The 18,291-nt window shown below is 35.7% G+C and overlaps 1 pseudogene; it reads left to right on the forward strand.

Moving 5' to 3' along the window:
* LOC124898478 overlaps window positions 1-18,291 on the forward strand; it is a 55,468-nt pseudogene that overhangs the window by 35,897 nt on the left and 1,280 nt on the right.

The following is an 18,291-nucleotide window of genomic DNA, read 5'->3' on the forward strand; positions in this document are numbered from 1 at the left end:
GTTTTGATTTGAGATTGAACGAGTAAAACATCTTCCAAATGTTTATTATTTTAGAAAAACAGCAAGCATCGACAAATAAAAAAGGGGAAACACTTAAATAGGAAAAAATCTAGTTTTGTTGTTAGGTAAAGATTATTAAGATGTGGATTTATAGTTAGTTAATGCTTAATTATAAGTGTGGTCTAAACAATGCTTGTGATCTAGCCTAGACAATGCTTGTGATCTAACTTAGACAATGCTTAAGATTAATAGTTGGTTAATGCCTAAATCGTATGGTGGTCCATAACTGGTCATCTGGTCAATGACTGTAAATTTTAATATAATGAATAAAAACAACGTACTAAATCTATTATAAATAACTTCATGGACTACTGGAATGGAGCTAAAATTGAGGCTGATAAAAATAAACTTGTGCATGGTCAAGGTTATGGATTATAGAAATATAAAAATTTTATCTAATAATGGTAGAATATATGGCAAAAAATAGGAGTTTTATCAATAATGAAAGAAAAATTGAAAGATTATGGATAAAAAATTCTAATATGGTGATGATTATACCAGTTATGGCATAATTTTTCAATAAGTATCAAAAAATTTGACCCAAAAACAATTGAAAATTCAGCCGAAAAGGAAAAAATTTAAGCTTTTTAAGGGAAAAAAATTATTGATTTTTATCTTGACTCAAAAAATTTAAAAATATCAATATGGAGCTCAAAATGCTTGAAATTAGAAGATAATCTATTAGATAACAATGAATTGAGAGTTTTGAGATTTGAGGAGAAGATAAATCTAACAGAAAAATTTAAAGTTTGATCGAAAAAAGGAAGAAAGTGAAGAAGGAGAATGACAATGGAGGAATTTTAGGGAAATGGGCCATATGAAGTGTCTTAAAAACAAACTTAAATGGTCTTACAAGTTTCTAAAATATCAATTTATTGCTTGACTAAACCCTTTAATTCAGAAGTCTAAAACATAAATAGAATTTACTTAGGGTGTCCCTTTTTGAAGTAATTTTTTAGGGTATCTTCTATTCTAAATCTTTTCAACAAAGTCAAGGAGAAATATGAGAAGTTTCTACATATATCTAGTTTGAACGATCAGGTTCCTGACCGCGTTTGCCAGATTAAGCCAGCATTAGCAGATCCAGTAGTGAGTCCTTATCTATCGAGGATGTGCTTTATTTTAATATTTCAGTAGATGTAGTAGTTCAATAGATGGAGTTAGTTGGGGGATTGTCCCATAAACTCCACTTTCAGAAAAATTTAGTTAGAGGCTTTTCAGACTAGATTTTTAGATAGTATCCAGTTTTATAGATGTTATATTTTTTCAGTATTCCAGATGTTTTGAACCTTATGGTATTTCATCCTATTTTCCCACAATAATTTTAGTATTATTATTCAGTTCTCACAACAGATATCAGTCATGGGTTAGCTTGTAGTCCTTCAGCATCATAAGCACCGTGTGACGACTAGAGAGTAGTCTTGGGTCATTACATAGTCATCCCAAGGATATTGCCTGGTCGTGCGGCTATATGCACTGGGACCCTTTTATCAGGGAGAGATGAACCCATATGGCTCGTGGTTGGTAGGACGACAAAGCTATACAACCCAGGGAAAGGTTTTAACTACATGCTAAACTCAGTTCCCTTTCTCGGTACTTATATATATGTATGGTTGCATACATATGGATGGTTTTATTTGGTTTTGTAAATGACATTATTTTATCCCTATCCTGAGAGCATACTAGTGTTCACCTACTAACTCATCTACTGGCGGCTATATACCCACTGTATACAGGAATCGATCACTCCATTCCTCTTACTTAGTGATCAGATTTGGGGAATGTTGATATTTGATTGTAGTGGTGATCTTTCATAGTTTAGAGGGAATCTATTTTATGTCATGGTTTACTTTACATAATTCTTTTCTTTAATAACTTTAGTGTTTTGCTATGGTCAGGGGCATGTCCAGACTTAATACTCTTTGTTGGTCTAGGGGCTTTATATGGAAAATTGTGGACTTGGGCATGGTATGGACTATTTTTGTTATATATATCCATTGTCTTATTATCATGGTATTATTTTATAGCTCCCGTATTGGTTTGGTTGGCTATTGGGTGGTTAACTTTATCTTGTTGTTCGTAGTTACAGATTTATCCAAGACTCTCCACATAGTTATACACGTTATCTTGTTATATGTTTGGACTTCATCAGGCATAATATATGCTAATGGTGGTTGGGTTAGGTAATGGGGGCTGTCCTCAACCCTAGTTAGGCTTGGGACTGCCTATTATGATAAGGCCCCAGTTTGGGATGCATCAGTTTAGTATTATAGCTTTAGATTTCGGTGTCATGAGGTGTCCACAAATCTATGTCTAGTAGATTCTTGCTTATGGGTGTGTCGTGCACCACGCTTATAATCATGAGGCTACGAGGAATTTAGGAATGTTTCACTTTCTTAGTTATTCTACGTTTGGGCTATGGAGTTTAAGTCTTTTAACTATTCTCTAAATCTTCTTCGATTCATCTTTCTGATCATGTCCTCCTAATGATCTAAAGTCTATGGACACTCACTTGTCCGACTTGAAAAGGTCTTGGATGAATCTAGTTAAATTCATAAGGCACAGATCTCGTCAGGGGTCATAGCTTGTAGTTCTCCTTATGGAGTCTCCATCGATCTCCACTAATCTAATTTCAAAAGTTGGGACTTATTATTTGTTACCTTAGGAAGGGTTACTAATGCTAAGTCCCAGAATTTGGTTAACCTGTTTATCCTAGTAGTGAAAACTCTATCATACCAATCCTGTCCTATTAGTACGGGGAGGAATAAGGTAAGGATTGGAACTGGGTAAGGCAAGGGTTCTCGATTCTTGGAACTAAGAGGTGGCACTAAGGGTTGCTACTTCTTGCTCTGACACTTGTATATTGAAAACTCCTTTCTTTGTGGTGTGTATAGTTTACTTGGTTCAGGTTCCCCTCTCTTTTTCGACCCTATTGGTGGTTGTGCATTTATGTTATGGTCCCAATTTTATTGTGGACTCTTTCTCTCTTCTGTTTCTACCCCGTTAGGTGACTTTACAATTATCAAAAGAGTCTATGAGGTTGTGTGGTATTTGTTGGTAATAAAGGGGTCATGGTCGATTTGGTTTACTTGAAAATGGAAGATTTTGCTATCATTTGGGGAATTGATTAGTTTCACTCGTGCTAATCATCCTTAGGTTGTCCGTTCCATAAAGGTTTTCTTTAGATTCCTTGGTTAGTCAGATATGGAATAGGAGGATGGTTTCATTCCCTAGTTATTAAGGGAAAGGTTATATCGTGTCGTAGAACTCGGGGAGTGGCCTCCAAGGTATGTCTTTGTCGCTTAGTCTGGTTTAAAGATTCTTACTCTAAAATTCTTTATTTGTATTCAGTTGTAGTGGTTCATGAATCTCTAAATATTTTCTAGACGACCCTCGTGGTGTCTTTCTAATGGAGAGGTTGGTTCGGGATTGGTTTTATTTTGGACACTTGTCTAAATTGTATCTCTTATTTATAGAATGGTTTTGGTGGAGTTAAAGGATCTTAAGAATAAATTAAGGGGTCCCTTAGATGAAGGTTCCATCTGTCTTAATATTTCTCTGTATAGTGTTTTCTTTCTTGCATGCATAAAGGGAATAGGCTCCCTAGGAATGAATAGATTGTCGGTGGGTGACTAAGGAAATTGGAAGTGTCCTCCTTGTGGGGTGGACCTTATATGTATATCCTATTTTATATGGAATTTTTTGATAGTATTGCATGGTGGTTGGTAGATCGTAGGCATGAATCTTAGATGCTTTATTTTGGATAATGGAAACATGTTAATAGCAACGCAAAATTATAGAGGTGAATTGGTAGGGTGGATGAGGCTGAGGACTTGAGGAACATAACAGTGGTGAAGTTATGACTTATACCAGGAATTCATATTGAATGGATGGATATGTATTAGGGATCTAGTCATTGGATAGGTTAGATCATGGATCTTGTATGTATCTTTTCCCATATACTTGTACTTTATTATTGGCTTGAAGATTGATTATTAAATTCATGATTTTGAAATGGGTTTTGGCAAAATTTAGAATTTTAACATGATTACTTATTAAATTGATTTTCCATGAATTATGATGCATTATTCATGTTTTATTAATGCTTACGAATATTTTGGGATGCACGGAGATGATAAATGAATTTCAGGGAACTATGGATTCTCAAATTACTTGGTTTTTGTATTGAAAATTTTATGTCCTCAAATTGTTTGTGAAATTTCTAATGAATATGATTTTGTCATATGGTTTGACTACTCTTAAATCTTTTCATGGCTTGAAGGGTTAAGGGAAAATGAAATTGATTTAATCGGATTCAAATGATTTTGGAAATTCCTTGGTTGCCATGGTTTGATTTTCTTAAAAGGTTTCTAATTTAGTTGGAAACCTTGAAGTCAATTTGGTCAAATGGTCTTGCCATGTCTTTTCTAGTCTTTAGGTAGCCTTGGGTTGATGAGATTTTGGTATAGTAAAACTAAGTGTCACTAGTGTATATCCGGAGTGATACCCATTAGGGTTGATTGTTGAGCTTATAGGTGCAATGGGATGAAGGTTGTTAGTTAGTCTTAAATTTTCTTTTAGTGGTGGACTTCTAGGGAATTTCGAGTTGCATTTTTTAGTGATTCTCTTCTATCTTGGTTAAAAAAGTACTCTACTAGTATTGCATGCATCTATCTAGCGGTTATGCCAAAGGTTCACATATTGTTTTTGCCTTGTTCCCAAAATATGCATTTTCATTTTACATTACATTACTCATGGTATGTGTGGTTTTGTTTCTTCAATGTCCAATCTAAGGACTACTATCATGGTATGGTTATGTTGGGATGATTCTTTATTATGGTTTAGGTATTTGTTATGAAATACTTCGTGCCTATAGTACCATGTATTGTTTTGGGAAGTCTTTATCTCGCCTTAGGTGGCATGGATAATTCTTATACTTTGGTTCTTTATTCTTCTGTTCTAGGATGGTAGTGGCTTTAGAAGTATGGTGATGCTTGAAATAAGGAATGTAGAAATCTCTAAGTGGAAGAGAGTCTAGGATGACGACTAGTGTTAAGGTTCCAAAAGGAAAGGCAAGGTTGTTGTAATGAGAAATGGTTTGGAAAAGAGTAGAAGGTAGAAATACTTGTGGAAATTATAGAGAGTGCTAGGTCTTTTGATGGATAGATTATTCCATGGGTGTATAGGAGCGGTAGGCTTGAATATTGTGATTGATAGATATACCCAAAGTTGTGTTGGCTACTTAAGAGGTTTGGTGAGGCATGGTTTTATAAGTTGTTTTCATGGCATGACTATTGTATTGATTTGGTTTTGAATTATAGGTTGGGATCTTTGATTATAATGGTTGGATATAGTTTGTTCATCTCATTTACTCATGGTTTCCATAATATAATGGTGATGGAAGAGGCATAGTGTTTCGGGATAGATGTAAGGAGTAGAGCCTAGTGGTTTAAGTTAACTCCTCTTTTCTTTAAGTAGGCTTGAATATGGAAGTGGTGGTGTGTAGTTAGACTCAATCTTTCATAGTGATGTGTCTCGGTAAATTCTAAGATCTATTAGATTTGCTCTTTAGCATAAGTTCCATTCATTGGGCATCCTATGTGTTCATGTTGGGATAAGGTGTGGTTGGTTCCTTGATGAGGTATATCTCGAATTGCTTGTTTTTTAAGTGGGTAATCTTAGATAGTTAAGTTCGTCGATTATGAATGAAAGGTGTGGCTTCAGTGAAGGTTCCTTGGTGGAACTAAACATCCAAGAAAACTATTTGGGATGCGAAAGTGGACATGTAGTCCAATGATCCATGTTGGTTCTTCGTTCTGGAGAAATTTGTGCATAGGGTATGTGTTGTACAACACCTCTTTGTTTTCTTACATAGTTAGAGGTCGGAATGAAAGTGTTTGGGTGTAAATGATGCTGGGGTATGTGATGATCTTCTCTTCTTGGTTTGTGTTCTTGTTCTCTATTTTGGCCAGAGGAAAGTTTGATCTGTGTTAAGGTGTTTTCCTCGTGTTTGTTCATACCCTTGAACATCATTCAAGTACGAATGAATCCTAGAGGGGAAGACTAAAATATCCCCGAAATAGGACCCTTGAAAATTTCCAAAGTTTAGACCCTTTTTGGCTTAATACAACTCAAGAGAGTCCCTCGTACCCTTGGTTATGAGTCGTAGGGTGCCTAGGTGGCCCAATCATACCCTAGACAGTAAGGTAGGCTTAGCTATTTCCCAAGGTATGACTCATATGGGTAAGAGTTGTATGGGAGGTTACGAGTGATGTAGGATAAGTCGTATAGTGCATATTTGAAGTGTCTAGTTTAATCTTTCTACTATAAGGTTTGTAGATATGATTGACGTTACCACTCGTACCCTTAGGTATGACTTAGAGGTGTGTAAGTTGTATAGAAACCAGTAGGTAAGGTCAAGGTAATAATTGGGTATGAATTGGGTACCACTCGTACCCTTGGTTAATGTTTGGGTGATTATGGTTGGTCTATTTTGAAAACCTTGCGGGATACATGGAAATTCCCAAGTTAATGCATTAATGGAATTTGTTTAAATTGTTTCCAAAGGCTGAAGGCTAATTGGTAATTCTTGTGGAGAACATGGTAGTCTCCCAAGATGTTAATATGGTAAACGAAAAGGGCACCGAGAGACTCCTTAATCTCAATGGTTTGGCTATGTATAATCTTTTCAAGTATGGTGGTATGACGATACCACAAGTTTATTAAATATCCTTGGTTAATAAATGGATAATTGGATTGTTTGGTAATGGTTTTAACTTGGAATTAATGGTGGAAAGTTAAATCTAATTTATAGAAGGTGGCAATCTCAGGAGGACCAAAATTTGAAACTCATATTTGCCAATATGAGGGGTCTTCAATGGCCATGTGGTAGTGTCACATTTATATTTGATGGATGTACTAGTCGTCCCAGTGATATTGACTGGTTATGCGGCTACACGCACTGGGACCCATTCACCAGGGGGAGATAAATTCATATGGGCCGTGGGTGGTAGGACGACTAAGCTAAACAAACTAGGTAAAGGTTTTAACTATATGCTAAACTCGGTTCCCTTTATCGGCACATATATATATATGCATGGTTGTATGCATATGGATGGTTTTACTTGGTTTTATAAATGTCATTGTTTTATCCCTATCCTTAGAGCATGCTAGTGTTCACCTACTAACCAGTCTACTGGCGGCTATATTTCCACGCAATGCATGAATCAAAAGTTCCATTCCTGTTGTTCTGTGATTGGATTTGGGGACAGCGATATTGGATTGAAGTGGTGATCTTCCATAGTTCGGAAGGCATCTATTTCATGTTATGGTTTACTTTACATAATTCTTGTCTTTCATAAACTTTTGTTTTTGGCTATGGTCGGGGGCATGTCTTGACTGAATATTCTTTCATTTGTCTAGAGGGTTTGTATGGAAAACTGTGGACTTGGGTGTGGTATGGACTATTTTCGCTATATATACATTGGATAATTATCATGGTATTGCTTTATGTCTCTCGCATTGGTTTTGTTGGCCATTGGGTGGTTGACTTTATTGGGCTGGTCTCAGTTATAGACTTATCCCGGAGTCTCCACATGGTTGTACATGCTATATTGTTATATTTTTGGACTTTAGCCGGCTCAAGATATGCTAATGGTGGTTGGGTTGGGTAACGGGGCGGTCCTCAACCTTGGTTGGGCTTGGGATTGCCCATTACGACAAGGCCCTGGTTCGGGATACGTCACTATGCCTTATTCTTCTATTCCTTAGTCCTTGTTTTTAACTTTTTCTATTTGTTGGATGACAGACATCCACTTACATTACCATGACCCAAGGTCATCTCTTACAAACATACCACCCCCAACTTAGGATTTGGCCTCAATTTTCATTTTTAATATTTAAGGAGGGTAGAGTTCAAGAGAGGGAAAAATATTAAATGGTCCGAGGCTTGTAATGTGGTTTCCAAAGAAAGGCTTCAATGCTCGAAGTGGGTAACTAAGGGTACTATCCTATGCATAGGTAGGCTATTTAGGCTAAAGTGGGTCCCTATGTTCACAAAGATGTCCTAATATTATTTCAACAACCAAGTATAATCACAATTATCCTTGAGAGACTAATAGGGCAAGTTCTATTTGGTACAAGTATGAATGAGATTTAGACAACTATGCTCACCGCACATGGCATGCAAACTCTTCAAGGGGTCTTAATTTCACTTCTAACTAGATTAAATTTGGAGTACTTATCAACTTCTAAAAGGTGAAAGCTTTGGAGTCACAAAAAGAGGTAAAGTATTGTTACAAGGTTTCCCACATTCGTGCCCTCGATTTTCAAAAGAAAATAATTTGACAAGGCCGGGGGTGGGGGTAGGGCTGTTTGCTTTGCATTTTCGCCACACACAATTTACTATTTAGGGCATTAAACCAAGTCGTGGTATCATATTTTGGTTTTTATACAAGCAAAACATATGGCTACTCAGACTTCACCATTGGTATAAGTGCAATCCCAAATTCAAAAGGCTACACATACTTAGATTTCAGTTAGATTTTTAGCTTCGATGCTACAGGTACACAGATTTACCCTGTATTCATTACTCAAAACCAAATCATGATGATTTTTACTTAAAAATGTCATCACTCAATCTATCATAGGGAAAGGCTCATCCAATGTCACCATAAACAAAATGAAAATAAAATAAAAATCTAAAAAGAAACAAAACTACTAATCCATGAAATGGGGGTACCATCAGAATGCCCAAATATTAAAACCCCAAACAATAAAAATCATCAAAAATAACATAAAAACATCTATAAATATCACAATAATACAGACCCAAATAAATAAATAAGGAGATAGGCACCCCCAATAAAGAAGCTTGCAGTGACCTCAATGCATAAACAATAAAGTATAAAGAGAGGAAAGGGTGCTTCCTGAAGCCACATCAAGAGTTGCTCTCACCCTCAGACTCTACTCTATTTGAAAAATCATCAGACACAGACCAATTATATAGGGTCTCATCATCACTCTCAACTCAGGAAGAAGGACGTCTATCTTTGGGTTTTAAGACCTTCAAAAGGCCTTTTACCCCCTTCCACAACTTACTGAAGAATGTATCACTTCTTCTCCCTTTTTTTATCATCTCATATGAGCCCCAGGGATCTCTGGAAGACTCTTCCCAAGATGAGTAGGCCATCTCAGGCCTAGCAATGGTTTCTCCTTGCGTCCGCTGATCCTTCAAGCACCTCACATAATTAGATTGAGCCACATATGAATGGCGAGTGGTGGAAGGCTTTCCTGGACCTAAGAAAGCCCTGATACAATCTCTTTCATCATACTCATATCCACTAAGATCTCATAAACATGGTCACCTATGGATGGCCTACAATACTCTATCTCCTCAAATGTCCACTTTCCCAGTCAATCTTTATCTTATTGCCTTTTCTAGGTGATTCTTCACACCAAATCTTGAGAGGATAAATAGGGGTATTTGGGATCACCCAAGCATCTTCGGGGGTATATCTCAACCCTAGATCTCTTGTATAGCTTAGTATGTAAATAAGTGAATAAAAGATGTATACCATCATTGGTCTTGAAGAACTTTATTTATGAGATCACAAGCAGACCAACATTTAAAAGAATGCCATATAGTATACAGGCAATCATCCGGGATATCATGTATAGAACAACAGTCATGTGTCTATATAGAGAAACCCAGATACAGATGATGTACAACTATATCCTCATCTCTGTTATAAAGTCATTCATAGATATCCCCTTCTTGGTGGCCGCCCATGAAATGTCCTTACCAGGTGCAACTTTTCAGCCATCTAACTTCCTGATTAACACCCTTTGCTTCAAATTGAGCCATATCTACATTCCAGATCCCATATATGTCACTTGGTATAATAAAGACACTATGCTAAGATTATCATAGAACTCCTTTACCCATTTCTCATTTGACTTGCAAGGATCCAGGCCAAAATATCTCCACCCAGTGTCAATCACTCTATTATGCAATGTCGCAAGATTTTCCAGAACCTTGTCATAACAAATGCCCCTCTCTGGAAGTAGCTTAGTCTATGAAAGATCACTATAGTACAGGTTTCGGCACTCAGGGGCCATAAAATAGACTTGATCATAATTTCCAATGATATAAACCTGAAAACATGAGATCAACATAACAACACTCATCATTATAATTTTTATGAATAAACTTTGCTATGTCGTCCGATTAAACTCATGGGGTGGTTGCCTGGTTGGTTTTGGGCTAGAATTGGAAATCCAGGTGTTTTGGCCCAAGCTAGAAATCATCCTCAGATATGGCGATCACGAGACACTGAGCCGCAATCATGGTACCGCAATTTCGAACTAGTGACCACAACCGTGGTGTTTGTGACCAAACCTGGCCAAATTTTAAAAAATTCAAAACTCTTATTTCAAGGCGAATCATGTTTCAAAACAGAAATTTATCACTATGAACATTGAATTAGGTTCCTAAGCAATCTATCCTACCCCGAGAAAGTGAAAACAACTTGTTATGAGCTCGTTTGGGCATTTGATCAAGCACTTAGTGTGCACACTATATTTTTCTCAATTTTAAATACAATTTGGGTACTCAATACTTCCCTACGTGCGTGCACAACATTCAAAATAATGAACCAACACACAAGTACAATTTAACAAGGATTTAGCAATGAAAATCATAATTTTAGTCCCTCCCCATTACATGTATTCTATTGCCTACCTACAAGAAATTAAAGCATGAATTCAAGGCATATACTAGAGTAATGATGTAAAGATGATGTCAAAATGCCTTTGGATGTCCAAAATATGACAAGAATGAGTGCACTTTGAGAGAGAATTTGGAGGAGAGAGTGTGATAAAATGAGTAGTCATATGGCTTTATACCCAGATTTGATTGCGATCGCGGTCCAAGGTCGGAGATTGTGATCACAGAGGCACGGGGCCTGCGATCGCAATAACAGAAGGCATTTTTGCACCTTTGTTTTCTCCTGTTCAGCTCATTACTCAACTTTGACATACTTTTCCTTTTTTCAATCTTACTCCAAAGCACTTTCTCACTACTAAATAAAAAACAAAGCATACGAGCCACTTCTGTGGTATTTGTGGATTGCCTCTTACATATCTCCTTAGATATCGTTATCGCATGACGTCCTTTATCATTTCAAGTTGGATCCTCAAGGGACCCATCATTAACCTCCTAATTTTAACATCTATAACTAGCACTACATGAATTTCAGTGGGTTCTTTCTTTCTTTTACAACTTGAAAGGACACTTTACAATCATGTACCCTAATCTTCATTTCACCCAACTCAAAATCAATAATATCTCTTCTTGTAGTAAGAAAAGGTCATACAAAGATAATGGGAACTTCTAGGTCGATTTCGCAATCAAGCACCACAAAATCCGCCTGAAGGATGAATCTCTCCACCTTTACTACCGTAAAAAAAGAACCGAACTGGTTTTTTGATAGCCTCATCAAAAGCCTCATCATTGTTGGAGTATGGGTGGCTAAGATAAGACTCCGATATATTGCACAGGTTATGAGATTTATAATTTCACCACGGTCATATAAAGATTTTTCAACATTGTAAAGGCCTCGAGATCCTTTCTTTTGCTATTGCACTAGCCATGATAGTGCTACACCCATGAGTAACTTCAATGGTGTCACCCTCAACAAGCTTCTTTTTTCACAGTAATTTCTTCATAAAATTAATATACCCTAGAATCTCTTGGATGGCCTAAAATAATGGGATATTAACATAGAGGTTGCTAAGCTTTTCAAAAAATGTTTTGAATTTAGCATTGTCCTCCTTCTTTTAGAGCCTTTGAGGTAATAGAGGGGGAACCTTCCTGGTAGAAATTAGATCACCTTGCACTTCATCATTATCAACTACCTTTGGTTCTCCCTATTCATCATCCACTTCTTCATTTGACACCGTTTCTTTTTTGTTCCCTACTTGAGACTTCGGGGCTTTATTATTTGAATCATTCACATGATTTTTTTTAAATTAGTATTTTCAACATTGGTCACTTTTTCAACATCCACCATAAGTTCATTGAGTGTTTCACCACTCGTAGTGACAATAGCAAAAACTTGGGCATCATTTTTTATATTCACAATGGTGTCACTAGGAAAACCTCTCTTTTGTCTAGCATTGAGTTGGATGGAAATCTGGCCTATTTTCATTTCCAATTATTTAATCGAAGCATAGCGGGACAAAATTGTTCAATTATTTGCAAAAAATCTCCTTTCAATTCTTGGACCATCTTGTTCATCCCCTTTATTTTATCAAGATTCATGCCAAAACATCTTCTATTTTTGATTTGTCGGGGTCAATGAGATTTGCTTCTTTTCTCTTTGCATGTTCTTGATGGGGCACACAAATATCATACTCTCGGTCTTTATACATACTATTACAGTCACAATCTCTTTCCCATTTGGTCCAACTTTTGTTCCCACCTTGCTTTGGATAGGAGGGGCAGGAACCCCCTAAATAGTTAGCCAAATACCAAATTTCTTCATCAAGCCTCTTTGATTCTTCATCATCATATCCCTTGGATGCCATAACATTCATTGATTTTGTGGGATAACCTATCACATGCTTAGTTAAAAGCTCCAATTGTGTAATCATTTTTGAAATTTTCCCCCCTCTCTTTATCTTACTTTGTTCTTTATCAACAAAGGAGGTAGTAGAAGATCCTTTTGGAACCTCAGTATCGCAGGTGTGCCACCCCCAGTAGAAGATTTGGAGAAGAATCTTCTCTGGGACCTCGTGGTTAGGACATTGTTTGATCTTCCCATTAAATATTTCCCACACATCATATATAGGTTCTCGATTCAATTAATGGAAGTTGGTGATTTTGTCACATAATTGTAGCATCTTGGATAATGGGAAATGCCAGTTAAGAAAAGCAATGCTGATTTTATCCTATATATTAATTGACCTATCCAAAAGAGATAAAATCCACAATACTACCTCACCGGTTAGAGAGAACTGAAAGAGGCGCAATCAGATGGAATCTTACAGGATGTGGTGCAATATCAAAGAGGTCACAAACTTCTATAAAGTTTGTCAAATGAAAATTAGGGTCCTCATAGGTTTGCTCCCTAAAGAGTGTCTCAATTTTAGCATATGCAACTTGACAATAGTAATATGGAATACCCCATTTCCTTGACTAGGTGGGATACAAATTGCACTTGCACAACCAATGTTATGAAGTTCCTTTTTGTCATTAAAGGGATCGTCAAAAGTCCCGACATTACTTGTGTGGTCCCTCATAGTGTCTTCACCAACAAAATCATAAAAAAACAACCAAAGTAAATACACAACTTACTGGTATACAAAAAGCAACACTCAACACTGCACACGTGAAAACTAAATTTCACTCCCCGACAATGATGCCTTCTTAATCACGCTCATATTTACTATTGCATTTGGTAGAGGAATATTGTTATCAATAAAGCTTAACTTATGTTGATGTTGAATTCATAAGGAGTGGAATTAGTGTTCTAATATTATGGGTGTAAATAGTTACTATGACGATACCTGTAGTGTAAAAAATTAAATTTCATAAATTAAAATGGGGGATTGGTTTTGGAAAGTGATTTCACAAGAGTCTATTCAAGTTAACAACTATAGGCAAAAATTATGAGTGAAAATCAAATATGAGAAGGATCTTAGGATTATGTCTACCTAAGGGAAAGTTATGTATGGGTGCAAATTTTAGTCATCAACGATATGGTATGTAGGTTGAAGATTCTCGAGGCTGGTTTTTCAACAAAACCTCAAGATTATCACCTATGGACCTTTCGGGTACCTCACAGTGTAGCAACTAAAAGAACCTAATACTCAATTAGACATTCCTATTTCTAGGAATATTCCCAAGACATAGCTACCTCTCTATTCACCTTTATTTCTATGATAGTGAAAAGAGAACAAACTATATCCATCATTACCTAATATTGCATTGTCAGCAATATCCCTCTCTCAAGGATTATATTGTATCCAAAAGTTCACCCAGATCCTACTTTCAAGGACGAGGTAAGATTTTTAGAACTTGGGGTTGTCACCTTCAAATTCATATTGGCCTCTTGGGGTTTTCACCCTCAAACCTAACTAATTCAATCAAGAAATAGAGAGATCCATCATCAACAAACTAGAATCCATACAAATATATCACAATCCACACATAATTGCAACTTAGTTCAGCATAATCCCAATACAAGAAAATTTAGCTACTCATGAATTTAAGGAGAAGTGATATATGAAAAGGTTCATTCAAAGAATCAATGGTAATTGAAAGCAAGAAGATTCTTCAATTAAGCTTTAATTTCACTAAATTCAAATTGGAAAATTCAAACACAATAGTTTCACCAATTATAAGGGTTACAAAATCTCAAAAATTCAATTGTTCAATGTGTGGAATACCAAATAGGAAAGGTTTTCAGATGTTTAAGGGCTTGGGGGTTGGTTTTGTATAATGACAGATTTGCCCCTAGGCATAAAGCTGCCAAGCCGCGATCGCTACAGCTTGTCTGCCATCATGTCTACATAAATACCTTTAGATCCTCGCGATTGCAGTAGGCTGGCCAAAGTTAACTGGATGCGGCCCTCAGTAACTGAGCCTTGTTACTACGCAGGGTCTTCCAGCTTGTTCACTTTTCTTCTCTTCTGGGTTTCTTTTATATATAATTCCACACCGTTCTTTATCATCAACTGTATACCTACAAAATGGTGAAATTAGTGCATTCAACTAACAAGCTTATCACATTAATACCTTCAAATCATAGTAGTGTGCACGAATTTTGGATATAAATGAGTAGTAAATTCACCATTCATCAATAGGCAGTATTAGGTTTTTTAGTATTTGTTAGTTTTTATTTTATTAAATTAACTAAAATAATTATATTAATAAAGAGGTTATTTTAGTAGTTTCACTTTAAAATTTAGGGAGTTGATCATACATATATATCTTGTAAATGACCGCACGTATTGATATATACACACATATATGTGTATAAGTTTTCATACCCAAATCTGAAGTTTAGTCAAATAGGAGAAATTATTAATCGACTCAAAAGTATAATAAATCTTGCAGATTTGGATAAAGTTTACACCTAAATGTATATCCCACAAGCAATTGAGGGTAAAAGGTATCCCTTTAGAACAACACCTGCTCTCAAAAGCTTTGGAGAAGATACATAAATAGGGAAAAAACCTAGATAAATAGGGAAGTAAAACAATTCATGAATATATGATTACTACCCTAAGTTCAAGTGAAGAAAAAGTAAGTGTCTCAAGTGCAGTCAAGCTAAGATGAAGTTTTTCCAAAATAGAATTTTCAGTAGGTGTCGGATATTCCTCAACCTTGAGATGTAAAATAAATTTTTTTGAAGTCCATTAAGAAAATTCGGTCAAGAGTATATTGACTCTCATGAAAAGACAAGGACTTCAACTAGGATGAAACAATGTTGAGGTATTGAGTACCATTATAGTTCATCAAGATCAAATTGACAAGTATGGGGGTATTGATAATGACAGTCTTTTTTGTTTATTCAAAGATTACTTTTTCCAGAGCCATTGTAATATTCTAAAACCTAAGAGAAGATCTTGGTAGTTTGGTGGCATAGATAAAGAGTTCTAGTTTTGTCAAGGTTGGACTATTAAATATTTAAGAAGGAACTTTGTAGGAACAATCTTTTGACATTTTTAGCCTTAGATTCTTGACACCATTTTTTGGTAGCATGCAATACCACCAATATATGAACACAAAGATAATTCTGCTCCAAACATCACTACTATAAATTACCCCTATTAGAATGAATCTTTTGGCAACGGTTCTAGAAGCGTTGCGATATATGGTCTATTGCAACGGTTCCAACCGTTGCACAAGAATTTGTTCTAGTAATTCTATAACCGTTGCTATTGATGGATAACTATTGCAATAGGGTGTCTTATAGAAATGGTTACATGAACCGTTTCCATAAAGTCACATATGGCTACACAGTTTTAGAAAGAAAAACCTATTGCATCGGTTTTCATTTTCCCTCCTTATTTTTTAACAAAGTCTACCAAAAAATTTATAAATATAGTAAAAAAATAAAAAAAATTATATACAAAATATTTCACCCTCAACTTTACTCACCACTCTCAGATCATCAGTTGTCAACACCCATTGTGAGTGTCCTTTGCACCAATTGCCCACTGATTCTCCAATCAACACTCTGACCTATGCTCCAATTGATGCTTCAAATAGTGTTATGACTGCTTCTTTGACCGCTGCTCCACCACTATTTCGATTTAAAATAGCGGACAGATAAAAATTAGAAGAGCAGCTAGTTCTATTAGCTAAATCGTAGTAGTAAGTGGTACTTTTCTGCATTATCTATTGCATAGTATTAAATCGCAAGAATTTATGGCTAATAGCTTGCGATTGTTTGGGTTCTATTTTTGGCAGAAATGCTCATTGAAGATGTTCTACGTGCTCTTTTTCCTCTTTCCAGTTTAATTTTTTACTTATGGTCAATTAAAGTAAGCATTGTCTTGGAATGTATATCAATCTAACACTTCACATGTAGAAATATTCAAAAGAAAGTACAAGTAATTTCATTTAGTAATATTACACAGAAAGGATATTTCAATTGAGATTTGGTAGTGAGATTTTTAAAGTCTTAATAACATTAGTCAATCCTCTATTTGATGTAAAATGACATCGAATCTGATATGATTTGTAGTTTTGGTGCTAATATCTGTATGATCGGTAAAAGTTTGGTGAGCTAGTAGAGTTAGCTTTTAACACATAACTGGAAGTCATATTTTTACCTAAATCTGTAGATTAAATCTCTAGTATTAGGGTAAAATTAAAGAGGAGTGGTACTTCATTCTTGTAAGCAAGGAGGACTAACTAAGTAGAAGGATTCATTCAATTATTAGATTCATTCATTCTAGTTTTTAGTTTTAGAAAAGAAAACAAAAATGGTATGTATTTGTAGTTACAATTTTGATGCCAAGAATCACAGAGGTATGTGTTGAAATGCCATAAGGGTATTTTTTTTCTTTAGTTTTGTATTTAAGTCTGATGTTAATAATTGGCCAGATTGAGAGGAACAAGAAGCCTATGGGTTCCATTTATATTTTCCTTTCTTCCTGCAACATGTATTAATGTTTCAGTTACATATAAGGGTGATTCGATCACATAGAATTTATGTCAAAAATTCTGGAACTAACATGCTGGAACTATATCATCCAGGTGATTCGTATATCATGTGGAACAAAGATCATGTTGAACTTTTCATTTATTTGTAATGTAGGAGAATGGATAGTATTACTTGGTCAAGTGTGACACATTATGTTAGACTTTAAGCACATACTCCATTATGCTCTACCCAAAGTCAATGCACCTTGGGTATGGGGAGTCTTGTAGTTGAGTGTACGCAGATCTTACCTCTTTCTTTATGGGTACAGAGGTTGTTTTCGATGGACCCTCAGTATATTTAGCTACCGCTCAACCTCGAAACATTGAAAGTGATGAAACAAATTATGTATTATTTCAAACTTGTTGCAGTTTCTGAAGTATCCTAAAATTGAAGATTTTGCTGAGAAAAATGTCCATATTTATTCTCAGTCAAATGAGTTCCAAGACAAAATCTATTTCCTTATTTTTTTGTTGTTCTAGTTTTCAGATAAATATAGAATGCTAGATGTTTATTTATTAGCTATATCTCCATTTAGAAAGCTTGATTCTGTTGTTGAAATAAAAAGGACTTTAATCTCTAAATTGTTTGCAACTGTTCTTTATGAATAGTAAGACTAAAATTTGGCAAATTTGATACAGTACAATCTCCTACCAACTGGGAAAGGGTCATTGAAGGGGCACACAGAATGAGATCGGCAGAACATGCACCTATGGACTCCATTGATGCGGATGAAGGGATGAATTCTCTTCTACCTAAGGTGTATACATCTTTGCGGACTTGATTCCTGGTTTGTAGAAATGTTCTGTCATCGAACTCCTCAACACTCCTTTTAGAAACAAACTTAACTTGTTGCTCTTTAGGATTTTGCTTGACAAGATGGCCTTGTGGGAATGACATTTTTAACAGATAAATAATGGAAAGACTAGATGTAGCATCCAACAAGTGAAATCAAAAATTAAATGAAGAAATTTAATCTATTTTATGAGTATGCTTGTATAATGTTTTAACACTT

The sequence above is a fragment of the Capsicum annuum genome, chromosome 5, assembly GCF_002878395.1.
Source record: "Capsicum annuum cultivar UCD-10X-F1 chromosome 5, UCD10Xv1.1, whole genome shotgun sequence".
Classification (NCBI taxonomy): domain Eukaryota; kingdom Viridiplantae; phylum Streptophyta; class Magnoliopsida; order Solanales; family Solanaceae; genus Capsicum; species Capsicum annuum.